A 17,110-nucleotide genomic window follows, 5' to 3' on the forward strand; every position below is an offset into this window, starting at 1 on the left:
TGTAAAATAAAATAAATAAAACATGCACATTTTCACTGAATTCAAGTTAATTAAAAGTTCTACAGAATGAACCACAGTTTCATCTGAAAACTTAGGTACATTCTTATTTACTGTATTAAGCAAACACAAAGATGTGTGGATAAGAAATGTCAAACCAAAAGCATGGAAACAAGAGCTTACATCAATATTAAAGCACCCTACCTGTTTTCTTACAGTGATCAATGGCACTCTGATCTCTGCAGTCTTTTTTTTGAAGATGAGGACATGCAGAGGGTTGGTGTGACAGAAAAAACACCAGCCACCAGAGAAGCCAGCACTTCATCCTGTGAAGTGGAGAGGATTCATTTAAAACAGTATCTGTGCTTTACAACCAGTCAGGGGCTATGTCATGGAAGAAGTTCACACTTCATCTGAGCAAATACTGAATAATAACTTTTAATAACTTAATAATTCTTAATAATTCTTCATTCTTAATTTATTGTTTACGTCTGTTAGACCTTTTTTTATTTAACTGCAGTTTTTTTACTGTAAATTTCTAAATTTGTAAATTTTGTAAATCTTGTCAATTTTTGTCATGGCCCTGGGTTGTTAGACCCAGCGTTTTGTGTTTAACATGGGTATCATCTTACTGGTATCAGCTTTAATAGCTTTAATAAAAAAAAAATTATAGTAAAAAAAATAGTAAAGAACCAAATGATGACATTTGGCATGTTAGGTCAAATTTTATGTTTTATTTTTCCACTGAGGGATTTTTCCGCACATATATATTGTGGGTAATCATGACAACAGTTGGCAGTTTATATATTTTCTAACTGAGAGTTTGTGTCAAATATTTGGGTGAAAAAGCAGTTTGAATTATTCTGAATGAGTTTTGGTTCACAAAATTACATACATTAGTCTGCACAGTTTACATCATTTGAGAGAAATAATATGAAGCCTTAATATGTTGTCCAATGCTAAAGCAGCTGATCAGAGCACTGCTGATATCATCTCCACATGCTTCATCGTTTACGATTCATCATGACTGAACCAGAACTGGTAACCTAAATCATTATGTCATCTTTGTGATAAAGTCTAGACTTTATTTGATCTTTCAGGAACAAATGTCACATTTGGCAGTTTGTGACGATTCTCTTCTCTTTGTGATTACAGGAGCTGCTCTTAGAGACAAATAATCCTATATGCACTCTTTATGCTAAATTCACTTATTTGTTTTATTATTGGAGTAAATTTGTAATAATTCCCACATAAATTGGGGGGCATTCTTCTATGGTCACATTCGAGCAGATGCACAAACAACCTGCTGTGAGTCAGGACACACAACAGGATGTTATATAATATTTATATATTATTTGCATGTTGTTCCTAGAAAGTGCAATATCGAAATCAGCAGACCTGCCTCTCTACAATATTGATTTCATTGCTGTTAATAATCATTCAGAAAATAATTTCTAAATAGTAATAGGGTCGAGAGTTCTAGTCTTAGTGGAAACACAGGAAGAAATATTAGTTCCAAAGAAGAGAAACAGCAGGAAGTACAACGACAACAAGACACCTCAGGTATGCTAACCTTCAAAGTAAGGCCTAAAAAAGCCAAATTTTATAGAGTGTGTCCACTTATGCTACATCTCTTACACTACCACTACTAAAAATTATAATATTAATAATGGAATACCTGATGTTAAACATTATCACAATAAATGGACTGGTTCTTATATAGCACTTTTCTACTGTCACAGAGCACTGAAAGCACACAACATGCCTCATTCCCACCAGCCCTTTTTATATGTTTGAGTGTTTTCTATTGAACAATCAAACTCTGATGGATTCCTCAGAAAGCAACATGGCATTAGTATCTTGCCCAAGGACACTTGGTATGTAGACATAGCCGCCAGGGATTGAACCACCAACCAATCAAACTTCTAGTTAGTGGATGACCTGCTTTACATTTTTATATCTTCATATTACCGAATACATTTTTATGCAAGAAAAGTACAGAAAATTGAATTAGACCTTTCACATAAAGACAAAGCATAGCCTACCTTTGCATGGTGCAGAGTTCCTTTTATCTGAGCAGAATCAGGAGCACAGCTGATGTGCCAGCAGGGAAAAAACAAATGAGTAACTCTGAAAAGATTTTTTCGATCTTGTTAACATTTTATGTAAATTACTTTTTGAATAAAAAGGAGGAAGCATCAGGTGAGAGAAAACTAAAAATATATTCATCTGTTCTTCCATGGATACACCATTGACCAGCAAATACAGGCTGACATTAAATTAGTGAAACTTGCACTTAAAATTGCACTTAGCACTCGAAACTGTATTTAAATTCTATTGAAACATTCAACAGTAAATTGTCCTTTTAGCTGATAATTTTAATTTGATTTAATTCAAGCAATTTGTCATCAGAGGCCAGGTGTTGTAACTGCTTTGCCCCCCCCCCCCCAAAAAAAAAACAAAAAAAAACAAAAAAAAAACCAAACAAACTGAACATAAACTATGAAATTTCCATATTGTGATTTTCTTCCTGTTATCACAAGAATAGAAGTTAAAATTAAAGCCTGTAAGAGCTTGTAAAAAAACAAACAAAAAAAAAAAAAACTATCTCATGCCGTGTATTGGTTTATCATTTGCTTTTAAAATAATTATGAAAAAAATATTTCTATTTGTTTTTCTCTATTCTTTACATTGTAAATGATGAATAACAACAAAATGCCTGACTCTGATGCTAGGACAAAGACAGATCTGTGAGATATATGAACCTGGTACTTTTGTCATATAAACTTGAATTCAAGCCAACATCTCAAATCAGATGTACTTGTGTAGACCAACTATACATTTACTGACTGTGTGTTTGTTGATTTAAGCCCTGTGTCAGGCTGGTGACCTGTTCAGGGTGTACCTGGCTTCTCTCTCTATGGTAGCTGGGATAGGCTCAAGGTCACTCCTCCCCACCCACCCCCGCTACCACGCATCCCTGATGAGGATAAGAAGAAGAGAATGGACGGGAAAAAATGCATGCATATTATGTTGTTAAAGTTTTGTCAAGCTTTTGAACTGTTTGAGCTGCCATACCTGACCAGCTCCAGTCTTTGCTAATGGGAGATGAAAACACACCCTCAAAACGAGAGCTGCAGTTTTGTACGAGAATGAAAAGCTTTCAGAGACAATAGCCAACTGTGGCCACAAGATGGCAGTAATGTAAAGGCTGATTAATGCAAATATCTAAAAAGCCAAATACATGGGAACAACCCATTGCCTTTAATCATACAGACTTCAGCATATGCTAAAGTTCAAGCTGTGCAACAAGAGGGAAGAAAGGTGATTTTAAGTGACTTTGAATATGGCATAGCTGTTGGTGCCTGAGTAATTCAGGAACTGTATATCTACTGGGATGTTTACTTTGTGGAAAAAATATCCAGTGAGCATCAGTTCTCTGGAAGAAAGTGCCTTGTTGATAGCAGAGGACAGAGCAGAATGGAGCAATATTACATAATTACTGTTCTGTAATTATAAAACAAAAAGCTTTTTTAAATTCACAGAAAATGTCCCTTTTTTATATATTGTTCATGGACTGTAAAAAATCTTGAAATTAGATAGTCAAAAAACAGGAACTCCTCTGTCATTTAATTGTTTTTATAATACTAAATTAATTCCTGAGTGTAGTATTCGCTCGCTGAACTCGCTGAAAAGTCTTCAGCTAATCCAAAATGCTGCAGCAAGAGTCCTGACAGGGACTAGAAAGAGAGAGCATATTTCTCCTGTTTTGGCTTCCCTTCATTGGCTTCCTGTTAAATCCAGAATTGAATTCAAAGTCCTGCTCCTCACATACATGGTCTTAAATAATCAGGCCCCATCTTATCTTAATGACCTTGTGGTACCATATCACCCTATTAGAGCACTTCGCTCTCGCACTGCAGGCTTACTTGTTGTTCCTAGAGTATTTAAAAGTAGAATGGGAGGCAGAGCCTTCAGTTTTCAGGCCCCTCTTCTGTGGAACCAGCTTCCAGTTTGGATTTGGGAGACAGACACTATCTCTACTTTTAAGATTAGGCTTAAAACTTTCCTTTTTGCTAAAGCATATAGTTAGGGCTGGACCAGGTGACCCTGAGTCCTCCCTTAGTTATGCTGCAATAGACGTAGGCTGCCGGGGATTCCCATGATGCATTGAGTTTTTCCTTTCCAGTCACCTTTCTCACTCACTATGTGTTAATAGGCCTCTCTGCATTGAATCATATCTGTTATTAATCTCTGTCTCTCTTCCACAGCATGTCTTTATCCTGTCTTCCTTCTCTCTCCCCAACCAATCACAGCAGATGGCCCCGCCCCTCCCTGAGCCTGGTTCTGCCGGAGGTTTCTTCCTGTTAAAAGGGAGTTTTTCCTTCCCACTGTCGCCAAAGTGCTTGCTCACAGGGGGTCATATGGTTGTTGGGTTTTTCTCTGTAGCTATGAAGCGCCTTGAGGCGACTTTTGTTGTGATTTGGTGCTATATAAATAAAATTGAATTGAATTGAATTGAATAGTATAGAAGACAAGGAAGTCTGTATCCAGAGCAAAAGATTTAAAAATACAGTTAAATCTAAAATGTCTGCCATTCACATTTTCTAAAGCCGTCTGTTGGTCATATTGGAGTCTATGTTGGACCTATTCTGTTTGACACCCCTGCCTTACTCCATGGGCAATTCAATACCTTGAAAACACCTCATAATATGTTAGCCTTCAGGACAGTGTGTCCCAGGTGGAGGCCCTCTCAGCAGACGGTCCTCTCTCCCTTCCTTTTTAACCTCTACACATCAGACTTAAGATACAACACCTCTAACTGTGACCTCCAGAAGTTCTCTGATGATACAGTCATCACTGGATGTGTATCTCAGGGGAACGATCTGGAGTATAGGAAGGTCAGCAACAGACTTCATCATCTGGTAATTATTCATGGTTTGGACATCAAGGTTGTGGACAGGTGCAAATTCCTGTTCACCTTAACAGTAAACTGGACTGGTTAGATTCTTTCAAATTCTGTGCAAGAATGGCTCAGATCCATCCATCCATCCATCCATCCATCCATCCACAGCTGAACGGTAAGAACAAGATCCGGGCTATCAACACCTACGCCCTGCCTGTGATCTGGTACCCAGCTGGTATAATAAGTTGGCCAAAGGAGGAGATAGAAGCCACTGACATAAAGACAAGAAAGCTCCTGACCATGCATGGAGGGTTTCACCCCAGGTCCAGCACCCTGAGGCTGTACGCTAAGTGGAAGGAAGGGGGCCGGGGACTGGTGAGTGTCAGCACCACAGTCCAGGATGAGACAACGAACATCCAAGAATACATTGGGAAGATGGCCCCAACTGACCGAGTGCTCAGTGAATACCTCAGGCAGCAGAAACCCAAGAAAGAGGAGGGAGACGAGGAACCATCATGGAAGGACAGGCCCCTGCACGGTATGTACCACCGGCAGATAGAGGAGGTGGCTGATATCCAGAAATCCTACCAGTGGCTGGACAAAGCTGGACTGAAAGACAGCACAGAGGCACTAATCATGGCAGCACAAGAACAAGCTCTGAGCACAAGATCCATAGAGGCTGGGGTCTATCACACCAGGCAAGACCCCAGGTGCAGGCTGTGTAAAGATGCCCCTGAGACAATCCAGCACATAACAGCAGGATGCAAGATGCTAGCAGGCAAGGCATACATGGAACGCCATAACCAAGTGGCTGGCATAGTATACAGAAACATCTGTGCCGAATATGGCCGGAAGTTCCGAGGTCAAAATGGGAGATGCCCCCAAGGGTGGTGGAGAATGACCGAGCTAAGATCCTGTGGGACTTCCAGATACAGACGGACAAAATGGTGGTGGCTAACCAACCGGACATAGTGGTGGTAGACAAACAGAAGAAGACGGCCGTAGTGATCGATGTAGCAGTTCCGAATGACAGCAACATCAGGAAGAAGGAACACGAGAAGCTGGAGAAATACCAAGGGCTCAGAGAAGAGCTCGAGAGGATGTGGAGGGTGAAGGTAACGGTGGTCCCCGTGGTAATCGGAGCACTAGGTGCGGTGACTACCAAGCTAGGCGAGTGGCTCCAGCAGATCCCGGGAACAACATCGGAGATCTCTGTCCAGAAGAGTGCAGTCCTGGGAACAGCTAAGATACTGCGCAGGACCCTCAAGCTCCCAGGCCTCTGGTAGAGGACCCGAGCTTGAAGGATAAACCGCCCGCAGGGGCGTGCTGGGTGTTTTTGTTTTTACATATAATAAAGAAAAAGTTACAAACATCAGTGAGCAGTTCTGCCTGAGCGATCTCATGATTATGTGTTTAATGTTTAAAATACAGAAGTGATTCTGTGTGGTCTGTGGGAGGTATTTGTTTTAAACAAATGTTCTTTATGGGGGCAACATAATGACTGTTTGAACTTTAGCATCAGTCTGCTCTAAACTAGGTGTGTTAACAGGAATATTATTACATCCGAACAACAAACAAAGCAACATTTTTAGGTTTAATGCAGTTTTTATGAATTAGCAAAGGATTTACCAATGCATGTAGAAGCACAAACTGGCACAGAAAAAGTTTATATAAACTGAATGTCATAAAATAACTAATGACATTTCTGAAAATCTCAAATCAGGATTATGATCAAATATGCGATAAATACACAACTTAGCACAGTGGTGTGATCCACAAAACAATATCAAAATTTCTTAAAGCAGGAGGGTCAGCTACAGTTAAAACATTTATAAGAACAGATCTTTGTGTTTAATCTCATTGTTGCTGGTACTACGTGTTTCACTGCTCGTTGTAGTTTTAGGTCTTTCTCAGTGACATAATAATATAATTCAATAATAATTCAACTGTATTAGGTTACTGTTAGTGCATACACAGTAAAATAAACTTGTATGTGAAAGTGTACTGCATAAAAGAAGGTATGTTAATATGATGCACCATTTATTCTGAACAGTTTTCCTAAACTGGACTCTGTGAACAAAGATTAAAGTTTGTGTTAATCAATAGCATAAACATGATTACTATTTAAATAAGGTCCTATATGAGCTCTTACGTGAAAGTAAGTATATGCAACATCAGCTATTATCTAAATCTAATGTTTCCTCAGATCTCCATTGAAAAAGCCCAGCCCAGCCTTCATATTAAAGATTCAAGTCAACTTCCAAAAAGTGGAGGCAGAGGTGATCCATCCACCTGCTGAATGTCCTCTTAACAAAGCCTTCCCTTCCTTTCATTAGCAATGTTGCAGCTCACTGACCTCTTTAATGACCAACACGTAGTACTAAAATGAAGTATGCCCTTTATGTTACTTAAAATGTACAAAATGTTTAATTTTACTAAAAAACATTTTTATAAATCAATTTTGTCTGTCCATTTCTTATTCAGCATGAGGCTGTCGGGGTGCTAAAGCCTATCTTTCATAGGGCAGGATGAAGGGAACACAAAATTAGAAAATGTTATCATAACATTATACAATTTTTATAGTAAATTTTATTGTAAATGACTCTTTTGCAGCACTTTCTTCTCAGAGACCAGAGGACCATAAAAAACACTTTGAGAATCTATGTGGGTATTCCATATTTAATCAACAAAAAGTTCACATCCTGACCCTTCAGAATCAGCTGGCTTTTTCTTATTGTACAATAACATTTGCACATTTATTCAAGGAATTCAAAAGTTAACTTTAATGCTAAGACAATATTCAGAGTTACAAGGCCACAGTACATAAGTGTGGGTAAAAAATGTTGTGTTTTTTCTTTCTTTTAAAATTCTGGAGCCCTCAGTTCTTTATCCTATAGCCAACTCTGAGCATCTTTATCTGTGACACATGATAGTATTATTAGCCTAACTGCACCAAGTTAATGTCTATGATATACTTTAACCAGAATAGGTTATATGTGAGGTCTCAAGTTTACCTTAACTTTGTTAAAAGGCTAATCTTGATGAGTACCTTCAACAGAGACACACATAGTTGCAGACTGTACTGACCTTGCAGTGAGTTCAGGATGCAGAAGAGGTAGAGGCCAGGAGTGGTCAGTTGTCCAAATGAGAAGAAGACCAGGCTCCAGGGAAAGCCAAGCAGAATGCCAACTCCCAGCAGGGGACAAATGCTTTGCATGACTCTTTTGGATTCAGTCTGTCCAAAATAATTTAACAAATACAGAATGAAACATAACACAGCATGTTCTAGATGACCTGAAACTAACAGAGTCCTCGAATTACACTTTAAGAGTGTCCACAAAAACTATTCGGTTTGTTTGAAATTGGGTTCTCTGGACTCTTTTGCTCACTTATAGAGCGTGTGTATAATAGAAACTAAATTTTAAGTAGTGATGGTAAAATATTACAAGTACATAACATTCTTTTTTTTTTTAAAGACAACCATTATAGAGTATTCGTATCAAGTAAAAAGAGGATAGAAATCTGAAATTTAAAAAAAAGAGGAAGAGGAAAAAGAGATTTTGGTAAGATCTGACTCACCTAGACTTAAAGATTATTTTAAAAAGATGAGAAAATTACCTCTCTGCTTTGTCCAACACTGAAAACATATTTGATTGTCACCCCAAACATAATCATGTTAAACAGAAACACAATCACGAGCAGTCCCACTGTAGTCACCATTTTCACGTCAGCATTGGTAATATAGCACCTACAAAGAAATGAAATAGATGATGATAAAAATGTCGCACACTGAAAGGTGAAAGAGGCTTTCTGTTAAAAAGATGTAGGTGAGTCAGTGTACTAACTTAAACAACTTAGATTCTTTTTTCTTCTAAACATGGAAATAAACAGAAATTCTAATGCACGTGCAAAAGAGTTAATAAATATAAATTAAGTTTATTTTCATGCATCCAAATTTTCTTACATTGGAGTTTAATGGGAGCTAGAGATACTGACAAAAATGAAATCAAAATATTTTTTTAGATGTTACATGTTGGCAAATTCATTCCTTACATTGCAGTTTTGTTGACATTATATGTATCCACAGAGACAGGACCATAAAAGCTTCTGTCTATGATCAGCACCACTGACACAATGACTGCAGGAACACCTGAAACATGCAAACTGAGCAGTCAGCCACAGTTTACAGTCTGATAAAGAGAACTTCCTGTTTGAAGTACTCAACTCACCCCATCCCACCACACTGAGTTTGAGCAGGTATCTGCTGACATAGATGTCAAAGACTTTGACTACGAGAAGGTAGAGGTGGAATCCCTCCAAGGCCATCCAGCTGAAAGTGGCCAGCAGGAAGTAGTGAAGAGCAAGAGCCATGTATAAACAGGGCCCAGCAGAGGACACTGCTGCCACTGTGGAATTCAGCAGGAAGTGCAGGTTGAGGAGGATCAGGGCGATCACGAGGTTGATGTGGACCTTCATAAAGACACCTTCTCTGACTTTTCTGGCAAATACAGGAGATGTGATTCACAGTAAGTCACAACGTTCATGTAGATTATTTGGTCATATCCTGTTTGGAATAAAATTGATCCAAATCCAGTCAGAGATAAAAGAATATATAATAAAAATATGGATAAAAAGCTTCGACATTTCTTTCAAGATGAAGAGAGACGATGGGATAAGGGAAAAAGGATATTTAATTGACAAAAAAACTGGGCAAGACTTGGAAGACGAGAGCAGATGCTGAAGAAATCATGGGAGCAGGACAGGAGGATGCTACTAAAAATGTGGAGGCCCGGAGGATTAATGTTTAAAGAATGTCATCAAGCAAAAAATGAATAATTACCTGTTTGTGATGAAGAGCAAAACAGTGATGACCAGGGTAAAAGACCAGAGAGAGACTGCAGCCAATCAGAGAAATGTATGTTAAATTCTCCTGTTCTTTAGGTGATGGGGAAGCAGGCACCTGTGAAGAAAATGCACTTTCACATCATTTTGCAGCATTTCCATTAACAATACTTTAAATTAAAAACAAAAAAGGAAATGCATGTCACAGGACAGTTTAATAGAATACAATAAGCAGGAGACAGACAGGTGAACACTGCACTGGTCAAATACAGTCTTGTTTTTCCATGTTGAATATTTTTTACAGATCATCAGCCAATCTTTGGCAGCAGAAATTTAAAATGAAAACAGACTCATTTTTTTTTTCAGCAAGTCAGAAACATTGTAAAGAGCAAATGTAAATTAAAACGGAACAGATAATGTGGGGACAGGTTAATGAACCAAAGAACAGTGAGTGAAAACAGATGGCAGAAACAAGAGTTATCAAGGTGGCATTTGTAGCTGGGAAAAATGGACATGTGTAGATTTTTTTTTGTGGCATGTGCTGGTAGTATCACGAATGACACAGAGGTAGGCAAGGCACACCCAATGCAGCTACATTTTGAACATTTTTAGTAAGAGACAGCTGTTTTTGAAGCTTTTGGAGGTTTTTCAAAGTTTTTCTTTCAATATTGGAAAGAAATTCCAATATTGAATTTCCACTAATTTTCAGTCTGGCTCTTGTACCTTGCACCTGGAAGTTTTTTTGTGTTTGTGAAGTCACTTAACACTAACCTATCAATCACTAACGTATAAAAAGGGCACCTAATTCAAGATACAAACCAGTGTTGTTTCTTTAGCTGAAACTACGATTGTTTCCATCTACTGTTTGCCAAAGCTTCATGAGAAATGGTCTCATTAGACAGCAGAAGCCCTTTTTGACAAAAGACTGAGGTACAGCAAATTACAGAAAAATTGGACTGAAACAGTGGCAATATGTCTGATAGAGTCATGAAGGTTCTTGTTTGGTTTTCTGGCATGGAAGTCAGGAGAGACGTAGAACAGTGAATGTCTGCAACATCTGTATGCCATGGTGGGGGCTCTGTCATGTGGTGAAGGGAGTTTTATCAGAATTTATGTAATTATGAACACAGAAAAGTACTGTCCAATTTTGATCGACCATGCAATACCATCTTGTGAGCTTCTGATTGACAAATGTTTAAATTTCAGCATGGAAATTATCCCAAAGATACTATTACTGCAGTTAAAGAACACGTGTATAGAAAAACACACAAGAACTCAATATTATTCAAGCAAGGATGGGATCGTCTTCACAGAAAACAAAAGGCAGTCAACATCCAAAGAAAAGCTTTGGAAGTGCTTTAAGAAACCTGAATAACTTTTCCTGAAGAGTACTTAAAGAAATGATAAGAACATTTGTCTAAGCGAGCTCAGGCTTTGCCAAAGAAACAAAGCCAGTCAAGAAACATGTCCCTACAATAAATCATCCTCAATATTGATATGTTTTTTTTTCTTACATTTTCATGTATTTATATTATACTGATATAATGTATCACTAAAATATAAACAGTGATATATATAAATATTACAGTGAGATATGTATATATGTATGTATGTATATATATATATAAAAACACCCAGCACGCCCCTGCGGGGCGGTTTTATCCTTCAAGCTCGGGTCCTCTACCAGAGGCCTGGGAGCTTGAGGGTCCTGCGCAGTATCTTAGCTGTTCCCAGGACTGCGCTCTTCTGGACAGAGATCTCCGATGTTGTTCCCGGGATCTGCTGGAGCCACTCGCCTAGCTTGGGAGTCACCGCACCTAGTGCTCCGATATATATATATATATATATATATATATATCACGCTCACACACGTATGTATGTATATACATATTACTAGATAAAAATAAAAAAAGTTGATTCCAAATTCCTTTGGAAAAATAAGCCCCCACGTATAAGCTTAAAAACACTACAAAAGACCAAGGATAAAGGAGGATTAGAACTACCTAACTTTCAGCACTACTTCTTAGCCAACAGGCTTCAGTTTATCTCAGGATGGCAAAAACATACCCTCTTAGATGAACCTTGGCTAGATGTAGAACAAGCACTTTGCAATAATCTAGAGATTTCAAATCTACCATTTATTAGCTCAAACATCCAACGACATGAATGCTTCAAAAGCATCAACATCAGCTCCTCTCTGACAGCATGGTGGGAGTTTCTGAAGTTGACAGAGTCTTCATTAATCCCATGCAAACGTACACCTATCTGGAACAACCCTGACATATTACAAAACAATAATATGATAAACTTTTCAGATTGGAGTGGTAAAGGAATCAAATATTTAGAACATATACTAGAAGGAACAGAATTTATTTCATTTGACAGACTAGTTACACAATATGGGATCAGCAAGAAAAGATTTTTAGAATATCAGCAAATTAAATCCATAGTAAAAAAGAGATTTAAACCGGGTCAAGATGAACTACAAACACCACCAAGTGTGGTTCAATTTCTGACTCTTAAAACCCCCAAATTACTGTCCAAAATATACAGAATGCTTTCTAAAATAGATGAATCAATATCACTTCCTATTGCAAAATGGGAAGCGGATTTATCAGTTAACTTAGACCAAAACTTCTGGTCTCAGATTTGTTCAAAAACCTTTCATCTAATTAGAAATCCCAGTCTTCAATTAATTCAATACAAAATACTACATAGAGTGCACTATACAGGTCATCGGATGTTCAAGATGGGCTTTACATCTACCAACAACTGCTCACACTGCCAAACCAATTCACCGGACAATTATATCCACGCTCTTTGGTTCTGTCCACCAGTTCAGAAGTTTTGGCGCGAGATATGTGAAGACTTATCAAAGTGTCTGAAATGTAACATTCCAACTTCCCCTTTAGTATGTTTGTTGGGCAGCTTAGATAATGTCACTACGGAAAAGAATATAGCCCATATGGTTTTCACTGCCCTATGCATAGCCAAGAAAACAGTCCTCATGAACTGGAAAAATAAAAATAATCTTAATTTTAACCAATATAGAAATTATCTATTAGATCACATTAGTCTTAATACAGCCTCTGCCACCACATCAGATCAATTGCTCTGGGCTCCTTTGATCAGCTCCATCACCTAGTGGGGGTGGGGGGTCATAGTTTGGTCCCACCTTCACTGTTGTGATAGGTGTGGGGGTAGGGACAGGCTTAGGGCATTGGGGGGTTCCCCAGGAGCATCTTCCTTGGGGGGCTCAACCCGGGGTAGCGGTCATGGCCAATTAAGGGCTCTGTTGGCTCTCGGGTGACGGTTCCTCGTGGCTGCGTGCAGCGGGGCTAGGGGAGGGTCTGTGCTGACGGACGTGGGTTACTGACCTGGTAGCCTGGCTGCCCCTGGGTGGGCCCGGGATGGGCGTGAGGTTCTGGGGGCGTTCCGTCTCTGGGCTGGGGCCCTGGCCGGGCCTCAGGGGCCTGGGTCCTGGTTGGTGTGTTGCCGGGGTTGTGGGCGGGTGGGTGTATGGGGGCCCAGCCCTGGCGCAGGGTGCCGCCGGTGCATCGAGCCACCTGGGGGGCTCTTCAACTGGTGGGGGAGGTTGTCACATCTTGCAGGAGCTTTCCTCTCTTCGGGAACTCTCTCTGCAGGAGGGGGAGATACAGGAGAGGTGGAGGAAGCTCTCAGCCTGGGCGTCTATTGTCCTGTGTAGTCTGGAAGATGAGTGGATGATGGGGTGGGTGTAGTTTTCTCTGTGGTGGGGTCGGGTGGACTGTCCCGGGCTCTGTGGGGCTGGGCGGCGCTGCTGCACTTGGCCCCGGTCCGGATGGGCCTGGGCCCCCTTTCCCTGGCGGGTTGCAGAGTATGGGGGTGCCTACTGGGGTCAGCGGGGGAGCTGGCCCCAGGGAGGGGTCACTTGCCCCTCCCTTCCTTCCCTCCCCATCTCCAGCTGCCTCCCTCTTCTCGCTCCACCACAGTCACCCACACATGCAGGGCCTTGGGGTAGGGGTGTGTCACCAGGGTGCAGGGGAGGCATCCCCCCCTCTGTCCCCTTCTGGCTGCCTCTGCCTCAATTTTATCCCACAACTTAGACATTCACATTACTCACACTCTCATTACACATACATATAGGATCTTGGGGGTGGGCACGCCACACAGAATCCAAATTACCATCAGGGTGTACACCTCACCCCTGGCGTCGTTGCCCACCTCTCAATTTTAAATACACGTAGACATTGAGGGCTAGCAGGAGGGGCTATGCGCCTACCTGCTGCTTTGGCAGGTAGCTCCATGCCCTCCTGGGTTTTAAATGCACCTTAGAACACACATACATCAACACTACATATGAGCGGGTGGAGGGAGGTTTGGAGTCTTCACACACCCCCGTTCTCTGCGGCCTGCTGGAGCGGGGGGGCTAGGAGGAGGAGTTGGCCGTCCGACTGGGGTCTGGAATGTGGGGCCTCCCTGCTGCTGCGGAGTCGGGGCGGTCTGCTTCTCCCCACCGCAGGGAAAAGGGTAACACCACCTGGGTCTGGGTGCAGTTTCCCCCTCCAGGGGCAAGGGTACCCGGACCCAGTTCTTAGAGTACGCTTGGGGAGAGTGATTGTGTGTACAGCGTCTCTTTATGTCTGTCTCCGCGTTGGTCGAGTGTGGAATAATTGCCTATGAGAGCATGAGGGTGGGAATGGATGTTTGTATCTGTGTGTGCCTGTATGTCTGTGTCTATATGTCAGGTTGGGTATCAGACGCCACCTCTCTGGGGACATCTCAGGCCCTCCAAGGTTTGGAGGCCTATCTCCCCCACCACTTCCCCTGCCGGTGGTGGACGCCCTCAGACATCGGTGCGTTGGTGGTTCTCTGTGTCCGGGGGTGGGCGCCCAGGTACACACCGGCTCACTCCTTGGCGGCTGCTTATCGGGGCCTGGAGCCTGGGGCTCGCTCGGGCCACTTCGGAGGCGGGGTGCCCTCGGCCTCTCGGCCCGGGGCTCGGTCACTCAGGCACAGCTGGCTGCCAGCGGAGCTCACGGGCACGTCACTGCAGCCCCCCCTGGCTTCTGCTCCGCGGCTGCTGAATGACCCCTCATCTGGGACTCTCCTCAGCTCTTTCTGGGATAGTGACGCGGCTGCCCCTCTGTTGGTCTTCCTTGGTCTCTTGTGTTCTGGGGGCCTCTGGACGTCTGGAGTTTTGATCTCCTCCATACCTGCTTCATGCCCTGGAGGACGGGGCAGTGGCCCCCCACACCCTCTAGCAGATCATTACATGAAGGAACCTTTTAAAAACAAGCGCGTCCATGCTCACAGGTGTACACACAGGTGATCACACACAAACTACACCCTTTTTGGCTCTTACCTCAAAGCACACTGTGCGCTGTCGATCTTACGGGCTGCACAATAATGTCTAACATTTAGTATTTACTGTCATATTCCCATAGATCATTGTGATGTTGTTTATTACTCTCGTGTTCTTCTGCTTGTTTTCTCTTTCTTTCTCAACAGGTGAACCAGATGATCAATATATGTATTTTTTTTGTCTGCTTATTTTGTTGGTTTTTGGTTTTTTGCCCTTTTTCCCCGTCCCTCTTCCCCGCTGTTTTTCTTTCCCTCTTTCTTTCTCCCCTTTCTTTCCCCCAGTTAAGTCTGTCCCGTATTCAGCAAGTGAAAATAAAATAAACAATAAAAGGTGAATCAAATGGACCATTACGGCAAGGCTGGGATGGTCAATTTGGTAAAGTAAATCCGTTGGGCATCTTTCTTCGCCTTTAGACAATAATTCTGATGGCAAAAGAGCCAAACGGGACAGGTTAAAAAAAAAAAAAAAAAAAAAAAAAAGTTGATTCCTACCATGAGCAGCACACCAAAGTATGTTAGATGGTCACAGGAACAGGAGACATTATTCTGACCATATGTCCATAGGGTAATGCATCCATCCTCACTAAAATCTGGTAAATACAACAAAGAGATCCATTATGCATAAGATACTCTGCATCCAGATTAGTTCAGCTCACTTTTCTGATCTGGAGAAAAACCACAAACAACAATGACTCTATTTTACAAAGTAAATATCTGTTTTAGACACTATTAATGGCAGATGTGAAGCTTGGTTACTCACTGTGTGTTGAGAAGTTAAAGAACTGACATGAGAGTTCTTGGGTTTCCTATGGCACAGAATGTTTTAATATTATACACATCAAATTTTTAGTAACTTTAGTTGAGCAAAATATAATATATATTATATAACATGACAGCATTAAGAGGCACACCTCAAGTAAATGATAAAATTAAGTACTAGCTACATTTATTTGCTTGGCAAGATTCATGGTGATGTTGACACGCTGCTGCAGTCCTGATATGTTCTTGCTCTCCACACTCAGGCCAACCAGTCTTCCATCATATATTTTATATGGGGATCCTAAAATATCCTACAATATAACAAACATTCATCATTTTGTATTTCCAGGAAAGATTTATGTAAGATTTGATGTCTAATCTGTAACCACTTTAGTTTAATTTGTTTTGTCAATAAAAACTTGTGGTGATTTTTCCCTTTTGTATTAACTGTCTAAAAATGTATACAGTATTACATTTTATTTACTGCATTCACATTTTCTGAATGCAACGACCTAAAGATCATCTATTTATGCACAATTCTGTTTCTAGTGTGTTTCCTCTCATCACTAAAATTAGAGCAGTTCCCACAGCTTTGGATTTACTAGCTTACTATTATAAAAGTTAAAGAACTAACACACAGCAGGTCACATGATCAGCATTTTAAAATAAATAAATAACTTCACTATTATTTCACTTAACTCCTGTAGTGAAAACATGAACATGTTCTTTAATACTTAAACATTCAAAAATCATAAAGTATGTATTTTGGAACAAACTCATAATTCAAAAGCTCTGTATGTAAATTAGTGTTTGTAGTTTAGTGTTGAATTTGTTCAACACTCACAATAGTTTCTTATATTATAGTATATTATATATAATAAAATAGTAGATAAAACTGATATTTTCAGTTCTGCTGCTAAAGCATTCCCAGCAAGTTAAAATATCAGTACCACAGTAATTCTGAATAACTCTGAAATCTGATTTTTTTAAATACCTCATTAGCACTGGCATAAATGTTGAGGCCTTCAAAGGAACCAGTGGGTTTATACACAAGGGCAACAACATTGTCAGAACTCATTGATGAAACAGTTCCGTTTATTTCTTCTTCCTCTAGAAACTCTTCTAGCTGCATAATTGCTCTTGTGAAAAAGGACAAGAAAATATTAGGATGCCTCATTATGATGTAAAGTCTTCTGTTAATTTCACATCACAACCTGTCTTAAATACCTTAAAATCTCAACTCTCTGTCTTTCACTCTTACAT

General features: G+C 40.5%; 1 long non-coding RNA gene across 1 annotated transcript; it reads right to left on the reverse strand.

Annotated features, from left to right (window-relative positions):
- Nucleotides 1-7,934: 7,934 nt before the first annotated feature.
- Nucleotides 7,935-9,238, reverse strand: LOC109203268 (uncharacterized). Its single transcript, XR_002063184.2, has 3 exons — nt 8,957-9,238; nt 8,522-8,651; nt 7,935-8,138 (listed from the first exon to the last, which is right to left on the reverse strand). It is a non-coding gene; the product is annotated as an uncharacterized LOC109203268 (long non-coding RNA).
- Nucleotides 9,239-17,110: the final 7,872 nt, after the last annotated feature.

The sequence above is a fragment of the Oreochromis niloticus genome, linkage group LG1 (genome assembly GCF_001858045.2).
Source record: "Oreochromis niloticus isolate F11D_XX linkage group LG1, O_niloticus_UMD_NMBU, whole genome shotgun sequence".
Taxonomy (NCBI): Eukaryota; Metazoa; Chordata; class Actinopteri; order Cichliformes; family Cichlidae; genus Oreochromis; species Oreochromis niloticus.